At 45.2% G+C, this 15,855-nt stretch overlaps 1 protein-coding gene across 1 annotated transcript in view; it reads left to right on the forward strand.

Moving 5' to 3' along the window:
- The window catches only part of LOC137416551 (matrix metalloproteinase-14), a 137,742-nt gene that overhangs the window by 97,327 nt on the left and 24,560 nt on the right, over positions 1-15,855 (forward strand). The window lies entirely within an intron of this gene.

A 15,855-nucleotide genomic window follows, 5' to 3' on the forward strand; every position in this document is an offset into this window, starting at 1 on the left:
GGAGCAAAGAGAGAGGGAGGAAAAATATAAAAAGATGGAAATCATTGAGATTCATAAAAGATTGAGTGTATTAAAGCAAATAAATCAATCTCAACGCACCGAAGAGGAAATTAAAGAATTAACAACTCTTATGAAGATAATGGTTTCAAAAATAAGAACGTCAATGTCTTCAATTTCAGGGAGGAGATTTAAACGAGAAAGTGGTGAAGAAGAAGAAGAAGAAGAAGGAAAAGATTATGTGATTGATGATGTTGGTGTCATTGACTTTAGTTAGTTTTTATTTGTAAATAAATGGAGGAGAGAGTGAAGGCATTCCTTAGGATTCTTTATGTTTTAAAAATAAAGATTGAAATGTATATGTTGAAAACCAAAAAGGTTTTGATACTCTGTCGGAATTTTTCTGATAAATAAATATGAGTTATTGTCTCAAATGTAAAAAGAAAACTAAATCTAAAAATATCTCTTATGTTAAAGCTAAAAATAATAGAGTTTATCAAAAAGGAATATGTCAAGTATGTGGCTCTAAAAAGTGCCAATTCATCTCTCCTAAAAGAGGAGGAGACATACAAAAGTTTCTGTCAGGAAGTAAATTTACAACAACTGGAATTCCAGGGGAATTACACCTTCCAGGGTATTCTTTCTGTGGTCCAGGAACAAACTTGGATAAAAGATTAGATGAGGCTGACAATCCTAAACCTTGGTCTAAACCTACAAATAGGGTTGACGAAGTGTGTATGAAGCATGATATTGCTTATGGGAAAACCACTACGTTGACTGAAAAACATAAAGCCGACAGCGAAATGTTGTATAATTTGTCTTTGATACAAAATCCAACGTTGAGAGAGAAAGTTGATAGGTTTATTGTGAGAAATTTGATAAATGCTAAATTGAAACTTGGTCTTGGTTATTCCTCAAAAAACTATTAGGCTCTAATGATGTCATCAAGACTGAGGAGCTTTTGGCTGAAGAATTACACAAACCTATAATCACAAAGTTTAAAAGAAGGAAGGTTTATTCTAAATACACTGACCACATATGGTCCGCTGATTTAATTGAATTGAATAATGACAGGGGATACAGGTATGCTTTAACCGTTATTGATTTGAGGAGTAGATTTGCCTGGGTTGTCCCTTTAAAAAATAAAAGGGGTGATACTTTAATGTTAGCCTTTAAGCTAATATTTGATCGGGATAAAAGGAAACCAAAGAAGTTATGGACTGATGAGGGAACAGAGTTCTATAACAAAATATTCATGAAATTTCTTAAGGGGAAGGGTATTAAATTATACAGCACCTTTAATGAAGGAAAGGCAGTTGTTATTGAGCGTTTTAATCGTACTTTAAAAGAGAAATTATATAAAAAATTCACACAACTCGGTTCTCAAAAATGGGTGTATTTAATTCAGGATATTGTAGATAATTACAATAATACAGTTCATTCATCAACACAATCAAAACCATCAGAAACATTTACAAAATTAGAATATGAAAAGGAGATTAATTTGAGAAAGCCCAAGTTTAAAGTTGGTGATATTGTAAGAATATACAAATGGAAAAGTCATTTTGAGAAAGGTTATACACAAAAATGGACTCGTGAATTATTTAAAATCATTGATGTAATGGATACAGTCCCTTGGACCTACAAATTATATGATTTAAATGGAGAAGAAATCTTGGGTTCATTTTACTCACAAGAATTACAAAAAACACAAGTAAGCAGATAATACCCTTGAAAATAATAAATAAATAAATAAAATGTAATGGGGATACGTTTTTAAATCTGTGAACCCCAAACACAGAATCCCACAACTTTTTAGTTGGGGCTTAACTTTTGTGTGTGTATAATGGGGATACGTTTTTAAATCTGTGAACCCCAAACACAGAATCCCACAACTTTTTAGTTGGGGCTTAACTTTTGTGTGTGTATAATGGGGATACGTTTTTAAATCTGTGAACCCCAAACACAGAATCCCACAACTTTTTAGTTGGGGCTTAACTTTTGTGTGTGTATAATGGGGATACGTTTTTAAATCTGTGAACCCCAAACACAGAATCCCACAACTTTTTAGTTGGGGCTTAACTTTTGTGTGTGTATAATGGGGATACGTTTTTAAATCTGTGAACCCCAAACACAGAATCCCACAACTTTTTAGTTGGGGCTTAACTTTTGTGTGTGTATAATGGGGATACGTTTTTAAATCTGTGAACCCCAAACACAGAATCCCACAACTTTTTAGTTGGGGCTTAACTTTTGTGTGTGTATAATGGGGATACGTTTTTAAATCTGTGAACCCCAAACACAGAATCCCACAACTTTTTAGTTGGGGCTTAACTTTTGTGTGTGTGTGTATGTGCGAGTGAGTCATAATAATATACAAACCCTAACCCAACCCAAGCCCTAACCCAACCCCATCCCTAACCCAAACCCATCCCTAACCCAACCCATCCCTAACCCAACCCCATCCCTAACCCAACCCCATCCCTAACCCAACCCCATCCCTAACCCAACCCCATCCCTAACCCAACCCCATCCCTAACCCAACCCCAACCCTAACCCAACCCCATCCCTAACCCAACCCCATCCCTAACCCAACCCATCCCTAACCCTCACATTCAAAATCCCAACCCTAACCCAATCCCATCCCTAACCCAACCCCAACCCTAACCCTCACATTCAAAATCCCAACCCTAACCCAACCCATCCCTAACCCAACCCCATCCCTAACCCAACCCCATCCCTAACCCAACCCCAACCCTAACCCTCACATTCAAAATCCCAACCCTAACCCAACCCCATCCCTAACCCTCACATTCAAAATCCCACCCAAACCCTAACATAATCTTTCTTTTCTTCTTTTTTAAATACGTATTTCTTTTTTTTTTTTTCCTCTTCCTCCAATTCTGTCTTTCAAGGCTTTTAAGTTTGAAGAAGTAGAAATGGGAAGAAAGAATTTTCCAGCATTTTCTTCCTCGAACTTTCTTGATATTGCTTAAATCAAGCGTCATTAAATAAAGAACATTGTTCATTGCTTTAGAATCCAAAGAGTCTCCAAGAGGAACCCCACAGGTAGAGTCTCCAAAATAAAACCAACTTTCCAAGTTCCCAAGGTATAACCACATTCCTGTTGAGCCTCCAAGATAGGTATCACATTCCGAGTCATCAAAACAAAACCCCCATTCCGAGTCTCCAAAAATATAACCATCTTTCCAAGTCCCCAAGGTAAAACCACAATTTTCAGAAATATTGGGGGTTTCCGTGATAAGTCTCACATAGTATAACTGCGGACCATCAGGGAAAACTTCCCTTTCCCAATTTTTTAGGGTTTCTATGATGTGTCTCACATAGTATAACTGCGGACCATCAGGGAGAATTCCCATTTCACAATTTTTTAGGGTTTCTATGATGTGTCTCACATAGTATAACTGCGGACCATCAGGGAGAACTCTCCTTGCCCAATTTTTTAGGGTTTCTATGATGTGTCTCACATAGTATAACTGCGGACCATCAGGGAGAACTCTCCTTGCCCAATTTTTTAGGGTTTCTATGATGTGTCTCACATAGTATAACTGCGGACCATCAGGGAGAACTCTCCTTGCCCAATTTTTTAGGGTTTCTATGATGTGTCTCACATAGTATAACTGCGGACCATCAGGGAGAACTCTCCTTTCCCAATTTTCAGAAATTTGTGGGTCTCCAATGTATGACTTGTATTCTGGCTCATCAAGGTAGAACTTGTTCAGTGGGTTTTGTTTTGATAACTCACAACAAGTATCATCATGGTAAAACTCTTTTTCAGGATTTTGTGGATCTCCAAGGTATAACTCTTTGGCTGGGTCATCAAGGTAGAACTCGTTCTGGGGGTCTTGGTTGTTCAAAATGTCTTCAAACAAAAAAATAACTTCATCCCAAGTTGTGTTAAAAGCAGAATTTTCATTTCGTATCTCAGATACAATTTCCTGTGAAAGAAAATAACAATGTATTAATTTAATACAATATTTTTTATTTGTATAAATCAAGCTCTATGAATATTAAAATAAACTTTGTTAACTCTTACACGAGTCTCATCTTAAAAAAAAAATAAAATAAAAAAAAAAAAAAATAAAATAAAAAAAAAAAAAAATTAAATAAATAAATAAATAAATAAACAAACTTACCTCCATTGATAAGAGGTTCGAGTCCAGTTCATCAATCTGAAGGTTGAGTTCTACACAGGTAGTAGGACTCCATGGAATAGCAAAGTTATCCCATTCCATTTCGGCATAGTAGTCCATTCTCAAGTGAAGCAGAAAGCGTGTTTGAAAAAGCCTGTGTGGTCGGTGCCTTTTATAAGGACTGGGTGTGTCTTCCTGTGGAAATTCCCTGGGCGTGTCTTAACTGGAAATGATGTGATGGAAATTCCCTGAAAATGATGTAATGTATTACCTGGAAATGATACAATGCTGAAGAGTTTATAAAGTGGGTGGGACTTAGCAAAAGTGGGAGGAGCTTAGCCAAAAGTGGGCGGGGCTTAGTAAAAAGTGGGCGTGGCTTAACAAAAAGTGGGCGGGGCTTAGTAAAAATGGGCGTGGTTTACCAAAAAGTGGGCGGAGCTTACCAAAAAATGGTATGTGGCACTGGAGGCGCTCAAACAAGAACATTGAGGGAGGTTTACCATTTTATCTTAGCTCAGTTAAAATATCTTAATAAAGAACCAAACTCAAACATATTTTTTGTTAATATATTACATGGTGAAGAGAGTTGTAGGAGAATTAAATTATTTCCCACGCATAAACAAATATTTGTAGGGTCGTTGTTTGAGTGGGTTATATTCACCAGATGATATTAAGAGTAAAAGGTTAAAAGGTCCATGAGGTCAGAAGGATCACAGGTGTTTAAGTGGTCTAATGAATAAGGATAACATGTCAAAAGGTTAGAAGGTTCGTAAAGAACAGGGTGAGAGAAATATAGGTGTTTAGGGGCAATGAGGGAGGGAAAGAATTAATATGGAAGTGAATGGGTCAATGTTTGAGTGGGTCAAAGATTAATCTGCCAGATGATATGTAGAAGAAGGATGATAGGTCTATAAGAGAAAACAAATATTTGTAGTGTTTGAGTGGTCTAATGAACAACATTAAGGATAGGTACTACAGACAAAAGGTTCATAAAGATGAGGGTGGGAGAAATAGAGGTGTTTATGATTTTTGAAAAAGACAAGGGGGTAAATGACATTAGATAGGGATTTCACATGTTAAACGGAGGTGTCCCAGAAGCAACATTATTACACTACTGTTCTGTGACCGAGCTCGTAACTCAATTTGCTCGTTTCTCAAATTAAATTTCCCCATTAAAAGGCATTGAAATGCTATTAATCCGTTCCAGCCCCCAAAAAACCACACCAATTTTTTTTGTTACGTGTTTTTAAATAAGAAAAATGTACTTTATAAATAACAAATAATGTATAAACAAGCACGACCTCATATATACTGTTCATAATAAAAGAGAATGTTGTAGCGACCCATGGGTCCCCCAAGCAAGACCGGCATCAGAATCTCCTTGCTCCAGCCGGTAACGTCACCGGTCACGTGACCGCCAAAGCGTCCCGTGCGTGCAGGTATAATGAGCTACACCTGTGGATCACGTGACCACCGAAGCACGCCTCGCTTGAGAGGCGTGGCTTTCGGTTTCGGTTTGGGTTTTTGGTTTTGCTTTATAAGGCAGCCCGATAAACTGGCTTTTTAGTGTTCCCGAGTTGGTTTTACGAATAAACATCTTCTCGGACGAGTTTGTGCCTTGCCATCCTTTTATCCGTATTCTGCTGGAGTCCAGATTCCTTCAATGTAAAGAAATAAACTGGTTTTATTAAGTGTTGTGGCGGACACGAAAGCACTGACGTGGTGACATCACCCCGCACACCAAGTGGGGGTGGGCCACGCCGGGGAGAGAGGCGTGGCCTCAGGATATAGACGGGGCGCGCAGCCTTGAGCAGCTTTGTGCTGCAGTTTGAATAAAGACTTGTATGAACCGCGTTGTCCGCTTGCTCCTTGCGTAAGCATTAGCGCGCGCAGCATCGCGCTACAGTGTATTTACCTTGAAGATCAGACGAAGATGCTGGCGGAGGTGGAGGAGATAACTTTTGCCCTTTTCGCCACACTTTCCTCGCTTTCACTTGCAGGGCGTTTCAATAAAAACCTGTCCAACGAGGTTTGTTTCTTTCTCCCTTTCAAAATGTTTCGAAAATTCTCCATCTCTTCATGGATAGAGGTCCGGAGCTTTGAAATAATCGTAACGCCCTTGGCTGGCGTTATAGCCTTTATCGACTCCTTCTGCTTCAAAATCGTACATATCGTAGAAGTACTACGATCGTACTGCCTCGCCAAGTCGACAACACGCACACCTCGCTCATGTTTTTCGACGATTGCGTGTTTTATATCCAAGCACATCATCCTCTTCTTCTTCTCAGTACTGCCCTTGGCACTCAATTTCTTAGGACCCATGGTTAAAACTAAGAAATTTTCCAAAATAACCAACATGCGAAAACAAAGCAGTAGCGGTATACGGCAGAGATGCTTGCACGGCAAGATAACCACGTGACCGGAACGCTCGTTGGGCCACCTAGTGGCGGGTGGCGTAAGCTCGTAACTCAGATCTCGGCTCGCATCTCAAAGCAAAAAACCGCCCGAGCGACGGCTCGTATCTCGGAAAACTCGTAAGTTGGTGCACTCGTAAGTCAAGGTTTCACTGTATATATATATATATATATATATTGTTATGAATTTGGTAATGCAACATCTAGAGCTAGGTAGATCTGAATAGGTAGGTATTCGGCTGTCGTGACAGGGACTCTACATGTAATAAGTTATTGATGTTTAGGCGGTTGTCGGGGTAAGATGTATGAGTGTGGATCTACCTGGAGATTCGAGTGTTAAATAGTGAGGGGTTAAAGGTAACGCCCCTGTGAGTATCACCTAGTAATCAAACCTTTGTCCTTTATGGCACTGCAAACCACATAAACATTAGTTAGGTCCTTAGCGCAACATTAAATAATCCCCTTTCCCTGACAAGGACTTCGTATTAAATTGACAGGAAACCAGGCCAAAAACACCACCACAATTGGCCGCCACCGTGTACACCTCCCAAGGCCTACAAACCGGGCCGGCACGTGTTATGCCAGGACCGCAGGGTCGCGTAACGGGGGAGATGTTAGGAGTCGCATGCCGTAGAGGGCGTGACCGGCGAACTGGGACCATATGATTGGCTGAGGAGTGCGCGAATGTGACGTCATCGGGGAGAGATATATGCGACGGTCGGACGCCATTTTCGCCAGTTGAGTCTCGAGTTGAGTTGAGTTGAGTCTCTCTGAGTTCGCCAGTTGAGTTCAGTTGCGATCTGATCTCGAGTCGTCCCAGTTCGTTGAACAGTTGAGTAGAGCGTCCCAGTTCGGTACCGGAGTGGCAGTTGAGAGAAGTGAGAGCTCGTGGCAGTTGACGGTTCGTGCCATTTTCTACAGTTCGTGACCACAGCTCGTTGCAGTTGGCACTCGGCACTCGGCACTCAGCAGTTGGCAGTTGGCACTTGGTTTTTGGTTGCTTCGTGCAGCCCTGCGTTGGACCGACGAGGCCTGGTGGCGCTTGGAGGCGGAGGCAGAGGGCCGTGGAACTTGGAGCGAGGTGTGCGATCGGGCCGAAAGGAGCGGTGTTGGACGGCAGCCACAAGGACGACAAAGACAGATAAGCCCGAATCCGCGTACACTGTACACGACGTGACTTGTTATTTTCGTATTAATCTCCCTCGTTTGTGTTTGATATCAGTCGTGTGGGGACGTCCCGATTTAGTTATTAGTATTACCGGCGCGTGCTTTTTCACTGGCTTTACTTTTAATAATAAATCCTTATATTATTTTCTGTACATATTTGAACGCAGTTTCCTGGGTGTTTCATTTTAATAGATAAGGCTGCGGAGCCTTCGCTGCGTCCCGCCATTTCGCGCGTTGGTGTTGAACGTGAGTCCGCCATTGAGTGTTCGCCTCGGGAGTTAAAGTCTCGCAAATCGGTCATCCGTACTCTGTGGTGTTAATCACGGTTACGCGACAAGTGGTGTCAGGAGTGTAGGATTTGAACCCGTCGGACAAATTTTTTTGTCCGCGGCGAGACATCGACACGGTCGGGCGTACATTGCGTCCGACGTTCGAACGCAAAATTTGTATAGGCGAGGCGGAGAAATTTAATAATCAATTGGGCATACGGAGCGCGATATCGCGTCTTCGTCAAATTTAAATTGTGTTTTTGGTATTAAAATAAATACGCGCGCGGGAAACAATCTTCCGGAAAGCGGATGTCGGAAATTGACGAGATGGAAGTACGCAGCGAGGCCTCCGTCAGCGTCGGGAGTGAGCCGGAAATGGGGGATAAGGAGGATAGCGTGGGAACTTTCCCCGCCGCTGGGACGGCCCCGATAGATCTCCAGACCATAGTAAATTTAATAAATGCTCAGAGGGCCGATAGTGAGCGATTGGAGAACCAAATGGGGGTAATGAGGGACGAAGCGAGGGGTACCGGTGAGAAGTTAGACAAGAAAATTGGGAAGTTAGACAAAAATTTTGAGGGGTTAGACAACGGGATAAAAGAGGTGAAAAATGGGTTAATGGGGGTAGAAAATAGAATGGCTGCCCAGGAGAATCAGATAGAGGGAGTGAAAAATGGGTTAGAGGGGTTAGAAAACAGTATGGAAGGAAAAATTGGGGAAATGGCACAGCAGCTGGGGGAACGAATTGATGGCATAGAAGGGAGAGTGCAAAACCAAATTACGGACAGACTGGGGAAATTTGAGGGTAAAGTAGAAACTCAAATGGGGGAGATGGAAAAAGCCATAGGGGTGGAAATTGAATTGAAACGGGAAGAATTAATGTCAAAAATAGAGGAGGGCGTGACGCAGGCTGTCCAAATGGGGGAAAAGTTGGAGGGTCAGATTGGTGCCACAAATGCTCGAATTGATAAAGCAAATGGGGACCTGGAAGGCTATCGGGGCCGGGTGGATGCCAGAATGCTACAGCAGAGTGAGGAATGGGGACTGCTCAACCGACAAGGGGGCAAATTGGCCGAGGAGGTGAGGGGGTTGGAAACCCGCATAAAAGAGCAGGAGCAAGGGTTAATTGAGAAAGGCCTGTGGGGGCCACTAATGGATAATGAAAGGGTGAGTGATTTTATGCAGGAGCGGCTGGAGACCTGTGACAGTCCCATGGAGGTAGAGCTTGTTCAGGCCCAAAGGAGCCTGGGTGATGAGGTGAGTTGGTCCGAGGAGGTGGTTGGAATGACCGAGGGGACGCTCACTGTACACTGCTATTTGGAAACAGAGGCTCCAAAATTGGACAACCAGTTGGGGGAGTGTGTTGGCTCCGGGCTGGATTTGGATCTTGGAGGATCGGGAGATAGAGCTTCTGGAGATTTGGTCCCTGTAGGGAATTTGGATCAACTGCAGGGAGGGGCAGAACAACCGGTGGTAGAGGTTGTTCCCTGCAGCTGCGGTTTGGCAGTGGGAATGGAAATTTGTAAAAGAAAATTTAAAATAAAATTACAATGGGAAATTGATTTGGAGCAGCCATGGTGGGGATTGGTCCCCGGGCTGCGGGATTTGGACATGGAGAGGTCATGGGTGATGGCCTCGGGCAAAAGTTGCCCCTTTCAAAATTTGGGTATGCCGGCCAGCTGGGGGGCTGTGATGGCGAGATTTGGACGTGGGGTCCAGCCTTGGGTGTCGAGGTACGACCTGGGTCCCACGGGGGGTCTGGTGGAGTGTGGCGTCCCTTGTCCGTCGGGGCGCCGTCCGAGCTGGTGGCTCGGGCCGGCAGGGTCACCGGACCCTGGTGGGGGTTAAGACCTCCAGAGGGGTCCGAGGTGGTTTCTCAAGCCTGGGTTGGCATTTATTGAGGACCACTAGGGGGAGGTGTTGTGGGTCGCGCTTTGGTGGTGGCACTGTGGATGGCCAACTTGGGACTGATGTGGTGACCACCCGGGCATGCGGCCTGGCATTCTCCTCCAGGGACTTTGGGACAACTGGCATGTGATGACCTGCCATGCCGTGTTGGTCGATGGACGCGGGTCAAACCGAATGGACAGGGATGGAGATAGCCTGCCGGACAACCATTGGGGCATCTGTGGAACGTGATGGTGTGAGTGACCTTCCACAGATGCTCCGTTGTGATTTATGGACTCTCGGGTTGGGAAGAGAGCCATGGGGATGTGAATCGGGAGATGTGTAACGAGCCGAGCATATGGGCCATGCTCGGCTGGCATGTGTATGGCAAAGCATCCTTCTTTGGTGAGGTGAGTGAAATGTGACAAATGGTTGGCATGGGTAATCTGTGGGTTAGATGCAAATTTAAGGGTGGATTTTGAAATGCCATGGTGGACACTGTACAGTGACGCCATTATTGATCCAGGTGTGTAGACCAAAGTGTTGGAGGCTGTGATGAAATTAATAGGGTAGCAAGACACAGCTTTCAACTGGTTGCGGGGGCAACTGTGCTGATATTTGGGACGCGGGATGATGGGGATGTAGTTGTGTAGCCTGAGGGTCAACGTGGTGCCGTGCGTGTCCGAGGTGTGTGGACCATGTCTTCTGGGTGGGTCTCCTGGTGGAGCATGGCTGTTGACTGGACCTTGGTGTGGTCGAGTGTGGGTGAGCACTGGGGGGCTGCAGTTCTGTAGTCGGACTGGGGGATGATGGGGAGGTGCAGGGGACGTGGCTGTAGGGATGCCACGCACTGCGACCGTGCCCCCCAGGGCCGAGGTTGTGTGTGCGGTAGTGTGTGTTGTGGCAGCAAGTGCTCACCACATTGGCCAGCTGGGGCTGCTGCAGCTGTGTTCCTCGCAGGGGGGCCGAAGGATGGATGGTGGGTCGCACCCTTATGGACACTCATGGGCCATGTTGGCGTTTTGACTGCTCACCTTGTCCCGGTGACCCTTGCACGGTAGAGGTGCAGAGCTGTCGTGGCCACAGGTAGTTGTGTAGTGATGATCACCGTTGGATGCGGATCCACATACCTGCCAGTGTAGTGGGGACAAAAGAGAAATTTGGAAGTATTTGGTAGGCCCAATGTGAAATTTTGGGATTGTGAAGGGTGGATGACGCTCTTGGACCTGACCAACCTGTAACTACCTGCACTTGAGGTGAGTGTTTTGAGGAGTACTGTCCCAGGCTTCAGGACTTGCTTTGGGAAATTGGGGACATGTAAATTGGAGTTGGGAGGCGGGTGAGAGTGATGACATGGCCGGTGAGGGGATGGAATGGGAGCCACAGTGTCCTGTGGGTGGCGTATGTTTTTGTGTTGTGGTTCTGTGTTTTGATGTGGTTGTGAGAATGGAACCTGGAGAGTGAGTGATGATTATTGGAGATAATGAAGGGTGATAATTGTGCTTTTTGGAAATGTGCTAATGGAAATGTGTAAGGATTCAATGATTCGAACTGTGAATGGGATTTCACATTGGCAGGCCATGGCAAGCCTTGTAACACCTTTTACAACATCTATGAATTGTACTGAATTGTGCTGAGTTGTGTGGAGAATTGAATGGCAGCGGGGGAGGAAGTGTGTTTTGGAGTCTTGTGGGTGGGGAAGGTGTGTGTGTCCGCAGGTACAGAGCAAGCTCTGAGGAGCGATGCCTGCGGGCCCCCCCTCTGCGGCAATTACCCCTGGCAGCCGGTGGTAACTGGAAATTGGAGCTCGTCGGTGGAGGGTCTGGTTGGGCGCCGCGGGGTGAGGAAGTCCCCCGGTGACCCGTGTTGCTGCGCGAAAGCAGGAGGCAAAGGAGCCTGGGGTGTGTGGAGACCCTCACCGGCGAGGTAACGGCGGAAAGGGGCTGTTGGGCTGTCATGGGGCCAAGAGGTAAAGGGGGGGGGGGGGCAATGAATTTGTAAGTCGGTTGACTTGTTTTTGGGACTGCGGGCACCACAGCCTGATGCGCCCCCACCATCTTTTGTGCGGTACCTCCCCGCTGCCTAGTTGAGGAATGCACACACACGTGAATGACATCAATGCCATGGTCCTGCAGGGGGTGTATTGGAAATAAGTGCTTTGTTGATTTTTGAAATGCCTTGATGACCTATGGAATGAGAATGAGTGGTTAAGGGGTCTGTGTTGCATGAATGTGGGCGAAATCCACCGAGCCGTGTCACTCACCTGTAACATCTGGACAGGGCCCGTGGAAATTTAGTGGGATGCATTGGGGATGGCCCCGCAGGAAAGGTTGTGTCTTGTGGCATCCACCGGGGGACGCGGTCTGTAGACCGGGGTATGTACAAAGGTTAGAGTTTTGAGTTTTGGAAAGATGGTTAAGTTTTGTGGTTAAGTTAGTGTTGTGTGTTGTTGTTTCCTCCCTCCACAGGAACAACGAAGAAGATGTACATACTTGCATGATGGTTAAGGGGTTCAGCATGTTAAGGAAGTGTAGGTAGGTAGTCCGACTCACTTCCCACAGCCCTTCCTGATTTATTTCGTAGGTTAATTAAGCGTGTGACAGTAAGTGTTAAGGCTGGAATGGTAGCCCTGCGGTGAACCTTGCAGGAGCTACGGTTCCAGGGGGGGGGCTGTGTTATGAATTTGGTAATGCAACATCTAGAGCTAGGTAGATCTGAATAGGTAGGTATTCGGCTGTCGTGACAGGGACTCTACATGTAATAAGTTATTGATGTTTAGGCGGTTGTCGGGGTAAGATGTATGAGTGTGGATCTACCTGGAGATTCGAGTGTTAAATAGTGAGGGGTTAAAGGTAACGCCCCTGTGAGTATCACCTAGTAATCAAACCTTTGTCCTTTATGGCACTGCAAACCACATAAACATTAGTTAGGTCCTTAGCGCAACATTAAATAATCCCCTTTCCCTGACAAGGACTTCGTATTAAATTGACAGGAAACCAGGCCAAAAACACCACCACAATTGGCCGCCACCGTGTACACCTCCCAAGGCCTACAAACCGGGCCGGCACGTGTTATGCCAGGACCGCAGGGTCGCGTAACGGGGGAGATGTTAGGAGTCGCATGCCGTAGAGGGCGTGACCGGCGAACTGGGACCATATGATTGGCTGAGGAGTGCGCGAATGTGACGTCATCGGGGAGAGATATATGCGACGGTCGGACGCCATTTTCGCCAGTTGAGTCTCGAGTTGAGTTGAGTTGAGTCTCTCTGAGTTCGCCAGTTGAGTTCAGTTGCGATCTGATCTCGAGTCGTCCCAGTTCGTTGAACAGTTGAGTAGAGCGTCCCAGTTCGGTACCGGAGTGGCAGTTGAGAGAAGTGAGAGCTCGTGGCAGTTGACGGTTCGTGCCATTTTCTACAGTTCGTGACCACAGCTCGTTGCAGTTGGCAGTTGGCACTCGGCACTCAGCAGTTGGCAGTTGGCACTTGGTTTTTGGTTGCTTCGTGCAGCCCTGCGTTGGACCGACGAGGCCTGGTGGCGCTTGGAGGCGGAGGCAGAGGGCCGTGGAACTTGGAGCGAGGTGTGCGATCGGGCCGAAAGGAGCGGTGTTGGACGGCAGCCACAAGGACGACAAAGACAGATAAGCCCGAATCCGCGTACACTGTACACGACGTGACTTGTTATTTTCGTATTAATCTCCCTCGTTTGTGTTTGATATCAGTCGTGTGGGGACGTCCCGATTTAGTTATTAGTATTACCGGCGCGTGCTTTTTCACTGGCTTTACTTTTAATAATAAATCCTTATATTATTTTCTGTACATATTTGAACGCAGTTTCCTGGGTGTTTCATTTTAATAGATAAGGCTGCGGAGCCTTCGCTGCGTCCCGCCATTTCGCGCGTTGGTGTTGAACGTGAGTCCGCCATTGAGTGTTCGCCTCGGGAGTTAAAGTCTCGCAAATCGGTCATCCGTACTCTGTGGTGTTAATCACGGTTACGCGACAATATATATATATATATATATATATATATATATATATATATATATATACATATAATATTTTCTATGATCTATGTGGGTTTTACAGCCTAATTGAGAATATATGCATTTTATTTTACTTTACCTCGGTTTGATGTGCATAAGCAGCAAATTAAAATAAGTAAATATTTAAAGATGTTATTTTCTTTCACTGAATCCAGTTTGAATGCAAAAAAAAAACACCGCCTCAGCTCATCAGCTCTAAGTGATTGGAAGCTCCAACTGATTTTGTTGCCAAGCAGACGCCGTTGACCAGGCCAAGTTGAGGAGATGCATGCCAGGATTATTGCAGTATTCATGGTGGTATGGAACTTAAAGGAAGACAAACTGCAGAGCAGGATTGAGAGAGAGAAAGAGGGAATCGAAGAACAATCACATCAAATGAACGGTTAACCATCCCTTCAGCTGCTTTGAGCCATCATAGTGCATCCATCTCGAAAGACGGTGGAGATGAGTACGGTAGTTGAATTGTTATAGTAACTTTTTGGATGAGTCGTAGGATCGATCCGAGATATGCAATCTCTGCCACAGTTCACACTTTTGATACAAGGTATTCTTATCGTGTTAATCGTAGTCTGGCTTCCCTGTTATTCTTATGTACGGCGAGTGTATCCAACCACTGCTGATAACATATCACTGTCCTTTATGGTTGGGTTAATTAAATATATTTTAAAATTTATACATGCCAAAAACGAACAATAAATATAACCTGCTGTGTCTGCCCATTTCAACTGCTGCAATGATTTAAAAAGAAACTTCCTGGAAATTTTGAATGTTTATGCAAAGAATTATGTCTTATGTGGCTTTCTCTTTTGCCAAGGAAAGGTTCTCACATGATCTATACTTAATTATATTACAAAACCTTGATCCATGAAAAACGAATTTGGCCACTGTTGAATTTAATGCTGGTTTTCCTGTACCGCACATTAATGTCATGAATATTAATTTTATGACAACGCCAACCCTGGATATTCCTGGGCCAGCAGGACAGGCTCAAGGTATGTGCACTCGCCTCTGCGCTGTCTAGCCCGGGTTTTAATGTCGGCCAATATATAAACTGTCATCCTGGTGTTTCACAGGCAGGGTGATATATCAATGTGTGCACCATCCCTAAGATGGACATTAAAAACCTGTATCTCTCATATGCCAGCATTAGTCGGTGGGCGTTAAAGATCCCACAGTCTTTTGACAACGAAGAAAGTTATTGCCGGCACCTGAACGAATTACAAATTCCTGCCAAATGTGTGGGGGCACTGCATCAGTGGCACAGCAACGCCTCAGTAATGCTGCAACCAGTAAAGCTCAAGCTTTTGGGTCTCACTATCTGCCATGATGTTTCTTGGGAAAACCACATTTCCAATCTGGCCTCCAAAGCCAGTCGCCGACTGGGCATCCTCCGTCGTGCGAAGTCTTTCCTTGGCACACCTGAGCTCCTCACCACATACAAGGCTTTCATCCGCAGCTCAATGGAATACTGTTCCCCCCTCTGGGCCGGTGCTCCTGCCTCACACCTAGCTCGGCTTCACGCTGTTGAAACCAAAGCTTTCAGAATCAATGGAATCTCCTGCGATGAAGCTATCTCTGAGGGCCTTTCACTCACTCACCGCAGGCAGGTTGGTGGTCTTTCCGTCTTCTACCGACTCCTCTCCGGCCTTGCTCCCCCAGCTCTCTCTGTGCTCTGTCCTCCAAATATTCCTGCAGGTCGCACAAGATCTGCAAGCAACCCTCTTATGGTTAAACTGCCAAAATCTCGGCTCTCTGCTCACCTTCACTCTTTCATTCCTCTTTTCTCCCACCTCTGGAACAAACTCCCCCACTCCCTTCAATCCCACTCCACCCTCCAGGTCTTTAAAACAGCTGTTCACCACCGTCTCTTATCTTCCCCCATCCAAAACCTTGATCTTTTCTACCCCCGCTAATTCACCCCAGATACA

This window comes from Myxine glutinosa, chromosome 9, assembly GCF_964187855.1.
Source record: "Myxine glutinosa chromosome 9, kmMyxGlut1.1, whole genome shotgun sequence".
Classification (NCBI taxonomy): domain Eukaryota; kingdom Metazoa; phylum Chordata; class Myxini; order Myxiniformes; family Myxinidae; genus Myxine; species Myxine glutinosa.